The 19,822-nt window shown below is 44.6% G+C and overlaps 1 protein-coding gene across 11 annotated transcripts in view; it reads left to right on the top strand.

The window, feature by feature from the left end:
* LOC147032393 (zinc finger protein 385D-like) overlaps nucleotides 1–19,822 on the top strand; it is a 722,012-nt gene that overhangs the window by 240,629 nt on the left and 461,561 nt on the right. For 3 of the 11 annotated variants that reach the window (XM_085869975.1, XM_085869979.1, XM_085869980.1), the window contains 2 exons: nucleotides 13,408–13,475; nucleotides 14,527–14,628. The exons of 5 other annotated variants lie outside the window; for them this stretch is intronic. The gene's annotated coding sequence lies outside the window, so the exon portion shown is untranslated. The remainder of the gene's footprint in view (nucleotides 1–13,407; nucleotides 13,476–14,526; nucleotides 14,629–19,822) is intronic. 3 more of the 11 variants (XM_085869977.1, XM_085869981.1, XM_085869983.1) reach the window with 2 other exon arrangements.

Raw genomic sequence — 19,822 nt, 5'->3', positions numbered from 1 at the left:
GGTCTTATTCACAAGTCAAACCAATGACAAAAACGATAGATTGTTGAGATGCAATGAGACGTGGTTGTGCCAATAATAATTATTGGAAGTAAAGCTGTTGGACATGCTTGGCATTTACGTTTGAGATGTAAGAATTTTCAGCATGAGTCAGACTCAGAATAAGGTCGCTTTGCCAGCTGTTTCACAAAAATGCAAAGCTCTGTGTTCTGTTCCTCGGTAGACATCCTACTGATTGAAAGGTCATTTCAGCCAGAGAAGGGAATCGTTTTATTAGCCTCCATTGGACTTGGTCCAAAACGGGGGCTTATGGATTTGGTCTTGATTTTCGTGTACGTGCATGTATCCACAACCATTTCTCGGCCATGTCTGGACCGATTTTATTTGTACTTAGCACAAGGACAATACATGATGGGAACATAGGCACGCCATTTTTTTTTTTGACATCAGATCCAATATGGCCGACTGGCGGCCCTTTTGGTTGTAAAAAAACCTGATGTTGAGCATGTCCTCAACCATTTCTCGGACATGCATGTTCCGATGTTATTTAAACCAAACACATAGATGAGAAATGATGGCTTACATATGAAAGTCTCCCCCCCCCCCCAAGATCAGATCCAAGATGGCTGACTGATGCCATTTTATTTCTAAAAAAAAAAACCCCGATGTTGAACACGTCCTCAACCATTTCTCGGACATGCACTTACCGATGTTGTTCAAACTTGGCATACAGATAATAAATGATGGCTTACGTATGCACGCCATTTTATTTCAATATCAGATCCAAGATGGCCGACTGGTGGCCATTTTAGTTGTACAAAAAAAATAAACAACCTGATGTTGAACACATCCTCAACCATTTCTCGGACAAGCATTCACCAATGTTGTTCAAACTTGGCACACAGATAATGAATGATGGCTTACATATGCACGTCATTTTTTTTCGAGACCAGATTCAAGATGGCCGACTGGTGGTCATTTAGTAACTAAAATGTGTCCCCAAACATTTCTCAGACACGCATGGTCCGATTTTGTTCAAACTTTGCACAAGCACAGTCAGTGTATGATGGCATACACGTGCCCCTCACTTTATTTTGTGATCTGATCAAAGATGGATGACTGGAAGACGAGCGGCCATTTTAGTTTTACATAAATATGGGCTTGCCCTTTAACTCCATTCAGCAAAATTATGAAAACAATGGGGGCTATGACATATTATGTCTTTTTTTTTTTATTTACTTTCTTGTAAAATTTCAAATTCTTTCGATTTCTTTTTTCCACAAACATTGGTAATATAATTTGTATAAAATAAAATAAACTTTAGGAGAACTCCATGAGGTGCTTTGTACTTATTACATAGGCAAACTAACAGTATTTTGATCCATATCCTCTTCATTAAGTGCAGGGTCTTGCAAAAAAATTTTGTCCACCCCTCTGAGATGGATTGTATTTGGCCTAAATGTACATATTTAGGCCTCCCCATGTAGGATAGGTGGAGGCTTATTGCTGTTGTATTGTCTGTTTCTGCAATTGGTGCCGCCAATTTTTAATGGGACCCCAGAGTTTCTTAGACCCCTCAGAGTACTATACCACATTTTTAACTAAACCACCACCAAACCTCCACTAAACCACCATCAATTTTTTTTCTTCCTGCACTCTCAATTTCTGAAATGTATCCATTTTCTAGCTGTATCTCAGAGCCGGCTGGGACTTTCGGAATAAATTTTGCATCAGTCATGTGAATAGAAAGTATGTGGGGTTGATGTAATTTATTTTGACCCTGACCTATTTTTAAGGTCATGATTAATTGCAGACATTTAATCATTTTTAATCTAACCTTGACTAAAGGCCCAGTCACACCTTGACGTTTTAGCCAGCTTATGCCGATTTTTGGAAAATTTGTGTAAAACGCTGGTACACATCGAATACGTTATGGGTAAGTTTTGATAACATTGAGAGCACGCTGAAAATCACTGCCATACGTCGTAGTACGCTGGCTTTAAAAGTTGTACTTTTCGGTTGTCCTCAAATTTTCCATGCTTGAAATTTTAAGACGTATGCCAGCGTATGACTCACACGTTCCGCATAACGCTGGCCATAAGTTGTAGGCACGTCACGCGATCGTTGACACACGTCGACACACGTTACTTGTAAGTTACTCATAAGTCGAAGCACGTCGAAGTAATGTTTAGTGTACCCGAAACTTATTTCTAACCTATGAGTAACGTGTTTTACTCGCGTTACGCGATCGGTGACACACATCGAGACACGTTACTTGTAAGGTGCTCATAAGTCGAAACACATCAAGGTAATGGTTAGCGTCAGTGTTCCAGACTCCCTGGTTTAAAAAAAAATATTTTCTTCCTTCCTTTGGTATGATGGTGATTTTGACACTTCGATTTCTCGTGCGGTTATAATATAATATAATTAATAGGCTGCCGCTCAATGATTTAAATCATAGCCGCACTATACACTGAACACCGTCATACCGAAGAAAAAAAAAAAAACGGGAGTCTGGAACACTGACGCTAACCATTACCTTGACGTGTTTCGACTTATGAGTACCTTTCAAGTAACGTGTGTCGATGTGTGTCAACGATCGCATATCGTGCGTACAACTTATTCCCATCGCATGCGGAGCGTGTGTCATACGGCAAGTACGTCGTAAAATTTTCAACATGTTTAAAATTACAAGACGTACTCGACTTACGACGACGTATGATAGCATACTTTAGCGTTCTATTCACGCATACCAAACTTACCCATACCGTATTCGACGTGCGCCAGCGTTTTAGACGCATTTTTCAGAGGTCGGCATACGCTGGCAAGATCGCCAAGGTGTTACTGCGATGTTGACACTTCCATTTCTCTGGAGGTTATGATTTGAATCGTTGTGCGGCAACCTTTTCATAACCTATGCCACATCATCGTCGGCGATGCGTGCAGCGTGCTATGCCGAAGTTAGACTATCGTTGGGCATAGGTTGTGAAGGCCGACAACAGGTTCAGCATTCGTTGGTATAAGTTATCTATAACACAACGAAACGTTCTGTGTCCGTTACTAATACGTTATGCATCAGACCAAGTCGTTATGAATACGTCCGAATCTTTAAAAAAAACATCAAAAGTTCAATGTAAGCCAGCGTTTTACATACATTTTAATACGTAGCCATTGCTGGCTAAAACGTCAAGGTGTGACTGGGCCTTAAGGTTCACCGATCAAAACTAAATTGCCCTCTCGAGATTGCCGAGAGCAATACACATTTATGCTTAATTTACATCGTTCTGAGTTTAAGGTCAAGTCAAATGGCAGACTGAATAAAAATGCGTTTTTTTATCATTGCTTAATTTTGCCAATGCAGAATCTCAAAGAACACTTGACCTTCCATAATGTTCTTGCATCACAACAGTTGTGCACCTGATATTTGATTTGCGCCCTTGACCAACTTTTTCGGATTGTGACCAAATGAACAAAAAACACCTTTTTGGTCATAACTTGAATACGTTTCCTCTAACTTTCATGAGGTTGAGTTTTATCGATCGATTGTAGATGGGGACACTTTTTAATAATTTATAGGCTATCCATAAATGTTGAAGTTCAAGGTCATCTGGTGGTCCGAATATTTTTTTGCCATCATTGGATCACGGGCCAAGGGTAAGTCACGATAGATCGTCAAGGAGAAGCATCCCCGGGGGAAGCTTACCCTTGGTGATCGCTTTGAGATTGCAGATATCTCGTTCATGACTATTCTGTGCAATGTCCAAAAAGACATCAAGGAATGCAAGTGATTAGTATCCATTGTCATGCACAAAACATTCAGAGAACACACAATTTTCTGTGTGGTGAGTCAGAAACAGTTTGCCAAATATTGAGACATTTGTCAAGGGTCGCTCTCTCTCTCCCCCTCTCTCCCCTCTCTCCCCTCTCTCCCCTCTCTCCCCTCTCCCCTCTCTCCCCCTCTCTCCCCCTCTCCCCCTCTCTCCCCCTCTCTCCCCCTCTCTCCCCTCTCTCCCCCTCTCTCCCCCTCTCTCCCTCTCTCTCCCTCTCTCTCCCCCTCTCTCTCCCTACCTCTCCCTCCCTCTCCCTCCCTCTCCCTCTGTCTCCCTCCCTCTCCCTCCCTCTCCCTCCGTCTCCCTCCCTCTCCCTACCTCTCCCTCCCTCTCCCTCCCTCTCCCTCCCTCTCACACCCTCTCTCACTCTCTCTCCCTCTCTCTCCCTCCCTCTCCCTCCCTCTATTCCTCCCTCTCTCTCTCTCTCCCTCCCTCTATTCCTCCCTCTCTCTCTCCCTCCCTCTATTCCTCCCTCTCTCTCTCTCTCCCTCCCTCTCTCTCCCTCCCTCCTCCTCCCTCTCTCTCCCTCCCTCCTCCTCCCTCCCTCTCTCTCCCTCCCTCCTCCTCCCTCCTCCCTCTCCCTCCTCCTCCTCCTCCCTCCTCCTCCCTCCTCCCCCTCCCTCCTCCTCCCTCCTCCCTCCCTCCCTCCTCCTCCCTCCTCCTCCCTCCCTCTCCCTCCCTCCTTCTCTCTTTCTCTCCCTCTCCCTCCCTTTCTCTCCCTCTATCTCTCCCTCTCTCTCTCCCTCCCTTTCTCTCCCTTTCTCTCCCTCTCCCTCCCTCTCCCTCTCCCTCTCCCTCTCCCTCTTCCTCTCCCTCTCCCTCTCCCTCTCCCTCTCCCTCTCCCTCTCCCTCTCCCTCTCCCTCTCCCTCCCTCCTCCTCCCTCCTCCTTCCTCCCTCTCCCTCCCTCCTTCTCTCTTTCTCTCCCTCTCCCTCCCTTTCTCTCCCTCTCCCTCTCCCTCTCCCTCCCTCTCCCTCCCTCTCCCTCTCCCTCTCCCTCCCTCTCCCTCTCCCTCTCCCTCTCCCTCTCCCTCTCCCTCTCCCTCTCCCTCCCCCTCCCTCTCCCTCCCTCTCCCTCCCTCCTCCTCCCTCCTCCTCCCTCCTCCTTCCTCCCTCTCCCTCCCTCCTTCTCTCTTTCTCTCCCTCTCCCTCCCTTTCTCTCCCTCTCTCTCCCTCTGCCTTGCAGTGGTCTCTCATTGGGCAGATTCACTGTTGCTGCAGCAGTTTCATACAGGATCACACTGGATAATTTGCCATTGCTTTCTCATAAGTACCTCGAGCAAGAATCTTGGACTTGTTCAGGATGCTGGTACTGAATTGCTTATTCTTCATTGAAAGACACAGTTTGATGTTTAACGTCCATCAGCTTATATTAGCAGAGGCACCCCAAAAATTAATGTCTGTCCGAGACCTGGTGCACTTTGTGCAAAGCACTAATCTGATAGTTTGAGTTCAATTCTGAGGCATAGTATAAACAATCAGCTCACAGGTAAATACACAACTTCTGCACCATTCTGTCGGACTTGTCATAGATGTGTAGTCAATGTTGGAACGAATTTCAACAAGGAGAGCGTCACTGCTGCAGAAAAGCAAATTGCAAGGTCAATAACAGTGACATCATGATAAGATTCCTCAATGATCACATCTGCACTCACATCGTTATTCCCTTACCAGACCTCGTTCCACTTTGGGCTGTCAATGTATCTGTGTTATTTGTTTAATTATAGCGATTTGAGGTTTTGTGAAAATTCCATTATATTAAGTTTAGCCTTGCTACTCTCAAGGATTACTTTGATTTGTTGAATTTTAAATTCTGTTGAGTTTATTTTTTGTATATCCCATTTTTTATTGCCTGACGCATGGTCGCTGTACATGGTGAGTTTATATTGTGTGCAGTACATTTCAAGTTTCACTTTTGTGTAATCGGTCCTTGTTGTGGTTCCTTGCTTTGTTCATTCTCTCACAAATTTAGTTGATCAGCTGGCATTCATTATCTGACTCTATTGCACGTCATAGTTGGAAATGAAATTCCATCTTTCCATTGGGACCATACTCTGTGCAGAGCGTTGGTGTTGCTTAAGCAGTCTCCTTGACTATTGGGCACAATCCTGGATGAGTCACCACTCCGACACAGTATACCAACATGCTGGCACTGATTTTGCCGACCTCGGAAGGATGACAGGCAGAGTCAACCCCACCTGGTATTAATTCAACAGCCAGGTGGCATTTGAACTCAAGATTCTCGGACCCCAAGCCCACGACCCTAACCATTAAGCCAACACCAGGCATAAATGAAATTGCTGCATGGCTATTCATGCAACAAGAATACAGCATGTGTTTCGTTCAAAAATGAGTAGGCCTTTGTGTATTTGTTCCTTGGCAAAATTGTAATTTTCTGCCTTCTGCTCTGTGCCTTTAGCCACCACTGTTAACCACAGTCTCTCTGTTCTATCAGTACATATCTAGCAACAGTGATGGGAGTGATGTACGACGTAATAATGTTATAATACTGAAATTACATTTTCTTGCTATTGATTAATGTACTGCATTAATTTTGAACAAAAGGTAGTGAGAGTAGTTTTCTTGGAGAAGCATTGCTTTTCAAACTTTACTTTTGACCGAGCCATCTGTAAAAGCTTAATGATCATGTGTCCTGTAAAGTTTGTTGAACTTCACACATGTGAAATTGTTTTCTTCAATGTAAACATTACCATCCCTTACTATGCTTCAACTGAGCAATTGTTCAATGCCATATCACATGCATTTGCAAACATGGCACCATTGTATTAGTGACTCCCATGTTGAGCTCTTGACAACATGCAACAACAGATGATTAAAACTTCAGATTAACATATGCCGCAGCTCATACTCTCGAACATACTGTCTTATATTTCTATTTTCCCACTATCATCGTCATTTAATTCATAACTTTTTTTTTGTTTGTTTAAAAAATTTTTTTTTGTGTTGTTGGTTGTTATCTCCATATATGGGTACAAGAAGGTGTAACGGAGTCCTCCCAGGTCTCGAAATATCAACCTCTGTTTCAGTAAGGGATCACAATTCATGGACCCAAGCTGTGTAGTTTTCTTGTTCTCAAAATTTTGTTCTGAGGGCTCTTTTCAGGATCGTCACTGAGCCCCAAACAGCTTCCGACTGGAGTTTGTTTGTAGTAATATTCCAGGGGCTGGTTTGTAGGATCTTTGTGAGGTTCTTCTTTATCACTCTCATTGCTCCAATTAACACTGGTACAATTTTAGTGCTCCTCAGCTTCCAATATCTTTTCACTTCATTTTTGAGCTCTTGGTATTTTGTCATTTTCTTGATTTCTGCGTTATTTAGGCCCAAGTCACTGGTTACTGAAGCCTCAATTGGCAATGCTATTTTTTGTACCTAAGTACTGCATCTGATCGCAATGCTTTGTTTTCTTTGTTTGCGCTCAGTAGGATAATCAGGTCCTACATGAGCATCACTTCCTTCTTTTCACTTCTTGCTTTTGGTTCATGTTTCCATGAGTTTTCTGGGACTGGGGTATTGAAGTTTTTACAGATGTGCCAGTGGATTACTCCACATAGTTTGTTGCACCATTAGAGCGAAATGGAGACGGTTGATCCGCTGTGGCGACCCCTAACGGGAGCGAGCCGAAAGAAGAAGAAGAAGTTTGTTGCACCATTGTTTGTACAGCTGTTTTGAATTGAATTTTTTCTTTACATCCCAGTAGGAAGTGGCTCGTGCTTTCTGTTTCTACCTTGCAATATATACACCTGTCCGATTGACTCGGCCCTGCTATCTTCTTAAAGCCTTTGGTGTCGTGTCCTTTGTCTTGGACATTCATTATGATCCATTCTCCATCCCAGTTGAGCGACTTAGCCATTCCAATGAGCCTTCTTTGTGTATGCCCAGTCTATCCAACTTTTTTTTTTAATACCTCCCTGCTATTTTGTCATTCTCCAAGTTGTCGGTGCATATCTGTTGATATTTCACTTTATATTTTTATTCAGTCTTTTTTGCAACTGTTGAGGCTGTATTAGTTGCTTTTTTGGTTTCACGTACGACATCTTCCATTCGCACCTGTCTTTGGAATTTTTTTGGCTTGGTGGGTTAGGGATACGTTCTCTGGTTTGCTGTCTTCATGTTTGTGTGCAAATTGGTTTCGGTAGTCGGTTGAACATTTCACATACTCAGCCAATCCTACAGTTGGCATTCTGTTCACTTGTTTGAATTTCATCAGGCCGTTACCTCCTCCTCGGCTCAGCAGGTGCATTCTGGGGAGGCAGTGATTTTTGTAAAACGGTTTGTGTATGGTGAGGAGTTTGCTTGTTTTGATATCTAGTTTGTTGATTTCTGATTGTGGCCACAGTTTATTATTCCGCATCTGTGCTGCAATACTGGTACTGCTAATCGGTTAATGGCTTTGATTTTGTTTTTCGAGGAGAGGTATGTTTTCAAGATCAGCCTCGTTCTACAGAGGTGGTATTTGGCAATTGTTTTACACCTTAGTTTGTGACATATTTGGTGGCCCTCTTCAATTCCAAGGTATTTCTATGATGCTTCCTTTTATCGTTTCTGTATTATTGTGTCTCGGTCGATATTTATGTTGTACGTTTTTGTTGGTTTACCTTGTATGAATGTGCACTTGGCAAACTTATCGGGACCAAATTGCGTTTCAGTGTCAGCGGAACACCATTTCACTAACTTCAGTTGTTCTACCAATATTTTGTCGTTCAATGCAAAGACTTTTTAGATGATGCATGCACAGTAGATGTGTCACATTGTCTGTCTATTTGGATGTTTTCTTATTGGATGTTCGGGTGTAGCCATGTTTTGCTCATTAATGAGGTTTGCTCAGTTGGTCTCGTGCCAGGCAAAACGGGAGGGGTGAAAGGCTTTCACCCTGTAAGATCCAACGTCATATCTTCACTCCTGGTATTTCAATCTTTCATTCTGAGTGCTGTAATATCAATGTGCTATTCCAGAGCTCTCAATCAATCAGTTTGACTTTCTCAATCAGTTTGATCGTTTGGGTGTTGATCTTGTACAATTGCATGCATTTTATCATTTATGAATGGTGAACACTATCAAAAGCTTTTTTGTGGTTTATCCAAGCAGTGGATAATATTTGGTTCTTCTCGTTTTGCATTTTGACCTGTGATGTGTCGCAGGAATACAAGAGCTCCGCATGGTTGTTGTTGTTGTTGTTGTTGTTGCTGCTGCTGTTCTTGTTGTGGTTCGATTTTTGAAATGTGCACCCATTGGTCGGACAGCTGCTGGACCCCACCTACATTTGTCGCTTGACGCCACCAACCATGGCACCTGCCAAAATAATATGTCCGCCATCTTAAGGCCCGGTCACGCCTTGACGTTTTAGCCAGCGATGGCAACGTATTAAAATGTATGTAAAACGCTGGCTTACGTTGAACTTTTGATGTTTTTTTTTTTAAAGATTCGGACGTATTCATAGCGACTTGGTCTTATGTATAACGCATTGGTAACGGACACAGAACGTTTCGTTGTGTTATAGATAACTTATACCAACGAATGCTGAACCTGTTGTCGGCCTACACAACCGATGCCCAACGATAGTCTAACTTAGGCATAGCGCGTTGCACGCATCGCCGACAATGTCGTGACGTAGCCTATTAAAAGGCTGACGCACAACAATTCGAATCATAACTGCCGTAGAAATGGAAGTGTCAACATCGCGGTCACACCTTGACGATCTTGCCAGCGTATGCCGACCTAAGAAAAATGTGTCTAAAACGTTGGGGCACGTCAAATACGGTCTGAGTAAGTTTGGTATACGTGAGTAGAAAGCTAAAGTACGCTATCATACGTCGTAGTAAGTAGAGTACGTCAAGAAATTTTAAACATGTTCAAAATTTTACGACGTACTCGGCATATGACACACGTTCTGCATGCGATGGGGATAAGTTTTACACACGATATGTGGACACTTACACACGTCCACAAAGGCTACTTATAAGCTACTCATAAGTCGAAACACGTCGCGGTAATGTCTTTTTTACGCGAAACTTATTTCTAACTTATGTTTGACGTGCTTTGAACCAATTCTTTACGTAGTCCCAATACACATTGACGTATGTAGACGTATTCCAATGACGTCTTCCGGTCGACAAAAAAAAAAATTAACGTGTTTCTAGCTTACAACTGCCATATAAAGACGTGTTCCCAGCGGTTTTGGGAATTGGTATATAAAAATGCTGCTCATAAAAGGGGAACCCAACAGTGTTTTCGAGTCCTTTTTTAGTCGATGTCCATGTCAGCAGTAACAGTATCAGTATCAGTATCAGTATCAGTATCAGTATTAGTATTAGTAGTAGTTTGTTCATGTTGGCAGTAGTAGGTGAGTGTGAGGGGGAGGGTGTGGGTTATGATGGATCGTCCTTGCATTTAACGATTTAACGATTTAAATGATAAACTCAACGATTTAAATGGTTGCATCTCCACTATTGAAAGTAGATGCTTGCGCTCAACAATTGGATTTTTTTTTACACTCAACGACTTTTAAACGGTACCACTCAGCTATTTTCATTGTTTACAATGAACGATTTAAATTGCTGTCACTCGCCTTTGTTTTTTGACGCTGGGGTTTTGAAATTTGAAGCGTTTCTTCTGAACGTGTTAAAACGCTCAAACTCGATTATTTTAAATAGTCTTCACATCTTCACATCACATTTAAACTTCACATCGAAGTGTGAACATCCTCGTCATGCCGAAGAAAAGTTTGAAGAATGCTGCAAATAAGTGTCGTGGCCGTGGCCGTGGACGCTGACGCAAGGACGATCCGTTATACCGACGTCTTTCAGCCTATGAGTAACTTAAAAGTAACGTCTGTCGATGTGTGGCAACGATCGCGTAACGTGCCAACAACACGTTAATCATAGGTTAGAAATAAGTTTCGGGTACGCTAAACATTACCTCGGCGTGTCTCAACTTATGATTAACTTACAAGTAGCATGTGTTGACATCTGTCAACGATCGCAGACCCTGCATACAACTTGTGGCCAGCGTAGCGGAACGTGTGAGTCATACGCCGGCATACGTCGTGAAATTTCAAGCATGAAAAAATTTGAGGACAACCGAAAAGTACAACGTTTAAAGCCAACGTACAATGACGTATGGCAGTGTTTTTCAGCGTGCTCTCAATGTTATCAAAGCTTACCCATAACGTATTCAACGTGTGCCAGCGTTTTAGAAAAAAAAATTCAAAAATCGGCATAAGTTGGCTAAAACGTCAAGGTGTGACCGGGCCTTTAGTTTTCGAGTGAGCCGAGGCATCAGGCCTGTCGGCCTTTGCTGATTATACTCTCCGTGGGTTTGGTGCATCAGATTTATTTTGGCTTTGTTTGGGTTGAGTGTTACTCACGATGAGGCACCCCCCAAAAAATCGAATCATACGTCGAATTAATTTTTTTGTAAGTTTTAATCAAGTCCGTCAGCTCGTAGTACGCACCTCCCTAAAGCCGCTCCTGTGGTAATTTTGTTGAACATCATCTGATTTCCATCAGCTTTGTTACTCATGATGCGGTCCACATGCATCTTTTGTTACCTCTTCCACAACCGAGTCAAAGGTGCTTCACTCATGGTTAAAACTGTACCACCACTTGACGAAAGTTGTCTGCTCAATTTATGTGTTGTGTGTTCTTTTTGAAAGTTTTTTTTTCCCCCATCAACTTTTGTGTACAATTCATTTATTCTCCATAAAATAAACTAAAAGTGTGAATGAGAGGTCACCACGTCCGCCCGTAATTGAGTCTCAGTTTTTGCATTCACATCTCGATAATAAATACGACGAAAAAGATATTTTGAGGGAAATTGTCTCGCCTGTGTCTGAATGTCGACTCAGCTACAAACTGTCGTCCTGGTGTTACGCAAGCAGGGCACGAGGTATCATCGTGTGTGCCGCCCTCCCTTGGATGGACATTAAATGGGGAATCCCGTCTGCTGGCATTATTAGTTGGTGGACGTTAACGATCGCACCGAGTTTTTTTTGGGAAGACGAGGTGAGTTATCGCCGGGACCATGAAAAAATTCTGAATTCTTCCACTTTCACTCAAGTATCCTGTGTCAAAGTAGCGACCCATCCAAGATTGTTTGTTTTCTAAAAATGTTTCTTAACTCGTTTTGTACTTCTAATTATTAAATGCAGCAGATTAATTTCATGAGCAAGTAGTAGTATTCAGAGCACGTTTCTCTTTTTTTCAATAATGTGTCCTCATTTATGGTGAGCAATTCCAAAAGGGTTCTCTCCAGTTTGAAATTGCATAATCACTTAAATTCCTTCATTATCAGGATTGGCTTCCTTCAGGGGAGTCGCTTTCTCATTTTCCCTTCAACGAAGTGTCCGCACCATTATTCATCTCCACATCAAGTACCATAATCGAGACAACCAAACATGTTGTATAATTTGGGATTCACAAATGAAAAGCCAAAAATAATTTATTGTAGCAGCATGTACAAAGTCAACACATCCCCCACCCATCCCATCCCATTTTGTTACTTCCCTTCATCTCTCAAAGGTCTTTGTAACTGCTCTGTAATGTCTTATTTTGTATTTGTTTCCTTCTTAAAAATCATATTTTGTGCAAATGGATTGTCCTTCATAATAATTGTGCTCCTTTGACACGTGAACGCATGAGCTGCGACATGCACAGCAACCACACACTGAGATTGTAAGTTTGTGTTGTGGGAGCATCCAAACTCACCACAAAATATATCAAACTGTTTCGGAAAGGAATTTGTAGTTTGTTCAGGGTGCCGGCAATGCCTCAACGACACGTTGTTGAAACGTATTGTGGAACGTTGAACATTCACCAACTAATGAGAGCAAATGGTACACCCAGGGAACGTTCATCCGAGGGATTGCACCCTTTGTGGTGCAACGCCCTGGCTGGGAAGCATCAATCAAGCAATTCATATTTGTGTCGGAAATCAAACCCAGGCAAGACAGCTCAAAGGTGTGCTACCTCTGCACAATGGTGTCTTGCCATTTTGTATAACATCATAGCGCATTACAACTGTGTTGTGTACACAGTCTCTCACATTGAAGCGGATGTGTCAATAAAAAGCTGCTCATTAATCATTATTTTGTCAAATAACATTTTGGATATAATCAAATGGCCATATAATACACTATATTTTTTTACATCAATTGAAAGTCCAAGTTTTATTAAGTTTTTTTTTTTCTACTGATTCTTTCTTTGACCTTTTCCCTCCATCTCACAAACATCTCTAAAAGTGTTTCTAATTGTTTAAAAGCAGTGTCCCCTTGCAGGGAGTTCATTCCAATCATCTGTGGGTATAATATTTTGTCATTATTTACTATTAGAGCTTTCATCCTTGAGTTGTGTTTCTGCAAAAGAGACTTGAATGAATGAATGAATGAATGAATGAATTTGGGAAAATAAGTATGTCAACCTCTCTGATGGCAAAGGTCTGGACTTTCATCATCCATAAAAACTTGGTGGTAGTTTGTCAACTTTGTCTCTGGAATATGCTCCTCATCTGTTCATCTGCTGCGTAAGGATGGGCTCACGGCTGATCGCCTTAACCGTGTGTTTGCAGAAAAGTTTGTTAATCCATCTCTTCCTGTTCTCATCGTACCCCTCCTTACCGAAAACATCTGACAGCAGGTAAACTTCCCTCCTGCCAAGGTGGATAATTATTCACCTCTTTTGAATCTACCAAGCGCCGTCACTATGGATCTTGATGGAATCATTTCCCTTAGAGTCAATATAACTGTTCATACGTTTTGTGCACTCCTGCTTCAATCCCCTTTCATTGGTCATTTCCAAGTGCCACCTGTCACAATCGTGGTAAATCACAAGTTTCATCCAAATTTATTGGAATTGTGCCAAAATTGACCCTCTTAATTACAGACCGGACAGGCGCATCATAAGCAAGGCAATGGAATTTACAATTATAGCAGGCCTCAATAATTTTCCTTTTGTAAACTCTCTGATGTTGCACCATTAGTTTGGCTTCTGCACACTTCATTCGAAATTGGATACGCTGCTTCTCCTTTGTCAATATTGGATTGATGCCCTCAATCTCAAACATGAGGTCAGGCTGTCATACGAGACATCTCCCATGTATTTGACTGTCTGGCACCACACCTTGATTTACAATTCGACAGCGAATGGTCTCCAGAGTTCCCTCCTTGACAGGCGATCAGATTTATTTTGTGCTTGCAAGTAGTTGTTTGCAATTGAATACTCTCCCATGCTTTATTCCCCAGACACTAGTACCTCTCAAGATTGTGTTCAGGACTATTCCTGTTCTTAACACACACCAATGACATGCTTTCATCACTGGAAAATACATGATATAATTTTTCAGGTGATTCCACTCAATGCAGGATAGTTCCACACTATCCTGCATATTAATGGTTCTTTGCTGTTGCAAAATGTAACCAAGCTTGATGGAACATTGAATTAATGAGCATATTGTACTTCCCTAATTGGCTTTGAAAGTGCTAACAATGTGCAAATTAAAATGTCCAAAGCAATTTGTTTGTTTTCAAAACTTACAAGGGAGGCTCATGTTACATATGATATGAATCCAGTTGATAATGGCATTTACTGTATGTTCAAATTGCCCAAACGCATCACATCATAATGCAATAACGAAGATTTGTGCAACAGTCTTGGCAACCCCCCCCTCCCCCCTTCCACTGTGTTCAAGTCAGGTGAACATGCCCTCTGCTGAAGGAGCTGTGCTGTCTGCTCTGCCATCTAGCGTTGAACTACTTATCGTTCTTGACTTGACGCCGACTCGTCTTCCAATGTAAATGTTTTTTTACACGTGATTTAGTTTGACCAAAAACGAGTCATTTCTTGCATTCCAACAAGCACTCATTTATCTACAGGGTGGGGAATTTATATCTGACACATTTGCAACCTTTCTTGCTGGAAGCAGTCTTGGCATAACTAATTATTTTCTTTGTTTTACAGATAAAATTTGAAAATTTTTAATGATGGAGCACTTTAAATGCAATGAGCATTTTTTTATGTTTTTTTTAATTTTTTATTTTTTTAATGCAATGAGCATGCTAATTTCACAAACAATGTCATCATGACAGATGAGGCACATTTTGATTTGGCAGATTTAACTCCACCAGATTTCTTCCTCTGGGGATTTCTGAAGGGTAAAGTTTATAAGGAACATCCAACATCGATCGATGAATTGAAGGCAAACATCACTGTAACCATCCGCTCTATTAATCAAGAGACATTGCTTGGGGTAATGAACAATATGATGATCCGCTGTCGTGAATGCACAAATTCGAAAGGGGTCCGTCCATTTATCTGATGTAATTTTTAAGAAACAAAGAACCAAAATATATTTTAAAAATTTGAAGTATGTGCCGATGTTGTGTAAAAATTATATTTTATTTGGTTTAGAAACAAAAAAATTAAAAGGATAATAAACCGTCAGACATAAATGCCCCACCCTGTATAAAGCTATGCTGTTGTGATTCAGTTTTTGATTTTTTTTTTAATGCTCTGAACCCTAAGGTTGGATATTTTAAAGAGGAGGATAATCATGGTTCGTGAAACTGAAAATATAGGTACGACATGAACCAACAAACCAATTTTTACAACTTAATGGATTATTCTCCAGCCTTCTGTTTATCATGGTTCATAATGCAGCAGAATAAATTAAAAAAAATAAAACTCCCAAAACCCCATACATTTTATCATTCACATTCAACACCAGCAAATACAACGTATTTAAGAGAGAATTGGTCTCACGAAATGCAGTCTGCACCACTGGCAGAATATTTAACGCATATTTTGAATCTGAATTAATATTGTTGCAAATTCGCGCCCGCCGGCATGCGAGCGGCCACGTAACTCGAATCGCGGCACGTCGCCCACCGGACGGACAATTCCGTCGCGACCCTCTCGGACTAACGCCGGGAACTAGTCACGGGTGGGCCTTTCGGCCTCACCACGATCGTGCCAATCGTCCCCCCGTGTGGGATAGGGTTGTTCGCCAAATTCGACCTACCTAAGTACCCACACGGAGGGTAGACCGGGCGATCGCACCTCGCCGCAGGTCGACCCCGGACACGGGCCACTTAAGCGACCCATTCCGTACTATCGGGATAACCGAGCGGTGCTATCGTCAACCTCTATGGTTCCGATTAATTATCGGGCGTATTTAGCCCACTACCAACCCTTTACGTGAAGTAAGATGGAGATTCAATTAAAGAAAAGACGAAGCGAAACGGGAAAAACAGTTCAACATGAGGCACATTTATTCCGCAGCACACGGATAGCACACATATACAATTACAACAATTATGCACCAAAAGCAAATGTAACAAAAGGAACACAACAATGCAGATCTACTACCGACTACGCGAGCACACGGCAACACTTACACAGTTTTACTTTACAGACGGCGCCAACAACACATTTACTCAAAAGCAAAAGAAAAGGGCCACCCTCAAAGACAAGGGGGCAGACGGGGCCTGTGGGCCGTGAGACCGGGTGGATCCTACCCGTGTCTTTGTGATGAGCCGCCAATGTGGTGGCGCGGCGGCGCCCCGACTCCGTGCTCCTTCGCGGGTTTCGTTGGCACTGCTTGGAGTGGGGTGGGAACGGGGCCCCCTTTTCGCACTATCTCAGCGCGGGGGGAAAAAGGGGGGAATTGTTGATGCTCTGGGGAAAGAGGATAGCTGGCTTGCTTGGGTCCCGTGACTAGCGATTCCACTGCGAACTCATCGCCGACCGCCGTCTTCCTTGCCTCGGACCCGAGCTATTCGATCTCTTCCCCAATTCTCCTCAGCCGACTGCAGCAAACCACCTGTACGCCCTCGCCTCCCGACTCCCTCCCCGCTCCAAGCTCCAGGCTTCCTTTCTCTGCAGCTCCCCGACAGACTCCGAACCCCGACAGACTTCGGGCTCCACTTGGCTCTCCGAACCCTCCAGAGTCACTCCTCCCAAACTGACTGCCGCTGCCACACTCTGCTCTCCAAAACTGACTCTTCCGAGCCCGACTCGACCCTGCACTCGGCACTTTATAGGCCGGCAGGAGAACCCATATGCAAATTTCTGGATCAGAACGAGCTCGGGGATGGAGCCACGCTCGCCCATTGGACGGAGGAAAAGGGGCGTGAGTCTCCCCTGATCCGAGAATTTGCATATCGCGATTCTACACTGACGCGCCTGGAGGCGGGGCCAAACTGCCCCGCGCTTGCTGATTGGACGGATCAGAAGTGGGCGTGTATCATTCCTGATCCGAATTCTCCTTGGAAAGGCCTCACTTTGCACTCGCGGTTTGGCGCGCACCTTGTACGAGTCCAGGACAGCCTGACGCTCGGTGCTCACAAGTGGTGCGGGAATGGCAGTAGAAGGAGGAGAGGTGAAGGTGGTGGAGGGTTTATTGTGGTGATTTATGGCCATGGCGACGTTTGGAATGGCGGTGATGCGATGTTTGCGGAAGCGAGTTGTGAAGGTAAAGGTCGTGGCTGTTGGCGTTGTTGTTGTTGTGAAGCGGCGTTGCGGTTGGTGGTTGTTGTGTGATGGCGGTTGAGGCGTGGTTGGTTCAAAATAAAGATAGAACAGAAAAATGGCTATCTCAAAGGGTCGCAGCCCGAATGGATCACATTTATTCCCTCTAAACAATGGGTTTGGGGCTAACTACACATGTACTTACAGAGATATCTCACCTACGGGACCTGAATGGTGGTTTGCAAATTTCCTCAACCGCAACACTACCCCCTCCCCTTTTTACAGACTCGTCCCGAGTCGTCAAATTTTCGTGTGCCATCATGTGTAGTTCTCCCCAAGTACGTTTTACCTACGGATCCCTGAGTGCGACATTCATGGTATTCGTGTCCCCAAAATAAATAACCTGAGGGCTGAGTAACGAACTAAACAAACCCACTCACACGGACGACTTAAATAAAATTGCCGGCGCTAAGACAGACATGCCGGGGGCGCACTCATATTTACAGTACATCTTACCTTAACTTACAAATTTTACACTAAACCATGGCCCAGGATCAATGGACTCTGCAAAAAGAAAGCAGTTAGCAGGGAGCCAGGCTGCTCGCATGCAGTCTCTGGCTCAAGCAATGCAGGTGACAGGGAACGTGGCCGGCTGCTCACACGCAGTCCAAGGCCTTCCCTTTTTGAAAATGAACCCAGTGAACCACAACGGTGCATGGGCTACACAAACACAGTCTCCTGGCCAGCTCAAGTGGCACACGCAATGAGCACAACGGATGGATGGATGGATGGATTAATGGATGGACGCAAACACGGTGCACGGGCCGCCACTGCAGGCCCGTGTTGTAGCTGCCAACAGGGCAGTTCTTGCAGCTTGCAAACTGTTGTTTTGATCCTGGCGCACATGGAAATGAACAGGGGGGGGGGGCAAAGCAAAATTGAACGGGACTGGTGAACAGGGGCAGTGGGCATGGCATGGCATAGGCAGCAGGCAAACACAGCCTGCAGAACGGGGCCGCTGTAGGCAAACACAGCCGGCAGATGAACTGGCCGGCACAGGCCTTCAAGTAAACAGCTGCTAACGATCCAGCCGGCATAGGCCTTGCAGCAAAACAACAGCTGCCGATGAAGTGGGCCGGCACAGGCCTTGCAGCAACGCAGCCAGCAGATGAAGCTAGCCAGCCTTTTCCGTTCAGTGGAGGTTGGTGGAGGGAGTGCGGTGGTGCTGGCCACTCAGAAGGCGGGCTCGGACCGACCCTACGGTCTCCCTCCCAACCTATCGCCTTTGCTTGTCACTGTCCATACCCACTCCCTTAATTTGTCAAACCCCAATTTAGCCCCAACTTATTTAATTTTTTTAATTTTTTTTTCTCCCACTATAATTCGTCCCCTAACCCCCTTTATCGTCCTTGTTCGGCTAACCTATCGTCCTAGCCTACTCCCAACCCCTGCGTTCCCTTCCCGGAGGGGAATGAGGGAGGGCTAGCGTCCTGTGTCGAGGCCCAACGAAGCCTCAGAATGGCCTCCCCAGAGTTCAGCGATCTAACCCAAAGTGGGTCCAGCGGCCCACAACGAGAGCGAGGGGATGGATGGTGTGGAGGGGTACATCTCCTAATCTACCCTAACCATTTAACTGTTAAACTTCCCCGGGGCTTTCAACAAGCGCCTCTCGCTTAAACTATTGGTTCTATAAACCCAGATTCCTGTCGCCTGTGTTGGTGTGCTTACAATTTCGGGCCTCGCCCCCCAATTTTCTTCCCGTGCCCTCACACGGTCTCATGGCTGGGACGCGTGGCTCCCCTTGGCAGGCACGACCCTCTGCCGAATCTCCAGCTATGGCACCCCCGGGCACTACACTGCCTCCGAGCCTACCAGCTCCCTAAACACCGGGGAGTGCCCCCCATGGCACCTCCCCTGAAATGCACATGTGGCAGGCTGGCTATCCCGCGCCCCTTTCCGAGGGTCACCCGTGCCCACAACACTGCCCACGCGGCTAATGGCGCCCCGGGCCCCCGCACCAAGCGGACGCACCCGTGCCCACGAAGCTATCCCGGCCCCCCATGGGCCCTTGGCCTACTACGGCCGACTGGCCTGGTGCCCGGGGTACCCACTCAGCGATACTCACCTTTCGCAGCCACGCTCCCAGCCCGTCAACAGGGCTCCTGCACCCCTCCAAACGGGTTTCGAGCCTACACTCCCACCAACAGCAAAACGACCTCCATTTTTCAATTTGACTAACCCAGCTAACTCACTCTACACTGACCCCGGGGTCCCTTGGGCGGGCGTCACTCCTCCCCCCAATCACTCATCGCACCATGCATTCCACATTCGCTCCATTCACACAGACCCGCTGGCCTCACTCACTCACCCAGCACATTTACTCACTCAACTCACCAACTCTTCAACACACACACCGCTGAACTCTGCCATCCTTCTTACTACATCCCCGAACTAACTCGTGCTCCCACGTCGTCCCTTAAACTACAGCACGTTCCTTTTAACACTACGTCGCTAAGCTA

The sequence above is a fragment of the Eptatretus burgeri genome, chromosome 2 (genome assembly GCF_056783735.1).
Source record: "Eptatretus burgeri isolate ZD-2024b chromosome 2, Ebu_testis_v1, whole genome shotgun sequence".
In the NCBI taxonomy this organism is placed as follows: domain Eukaryota; kingdom Metazoa; phylum Chordata; class Myxini; order Myxiniformes; family Myxinidae; genus Eptatretus; species Eptatretus burgeri.
The sequence above is the reverse complement of the archived record's forward strand: the minus strand, read 5'-3'. Positions and strand labels throughout refer to the sequence as shown.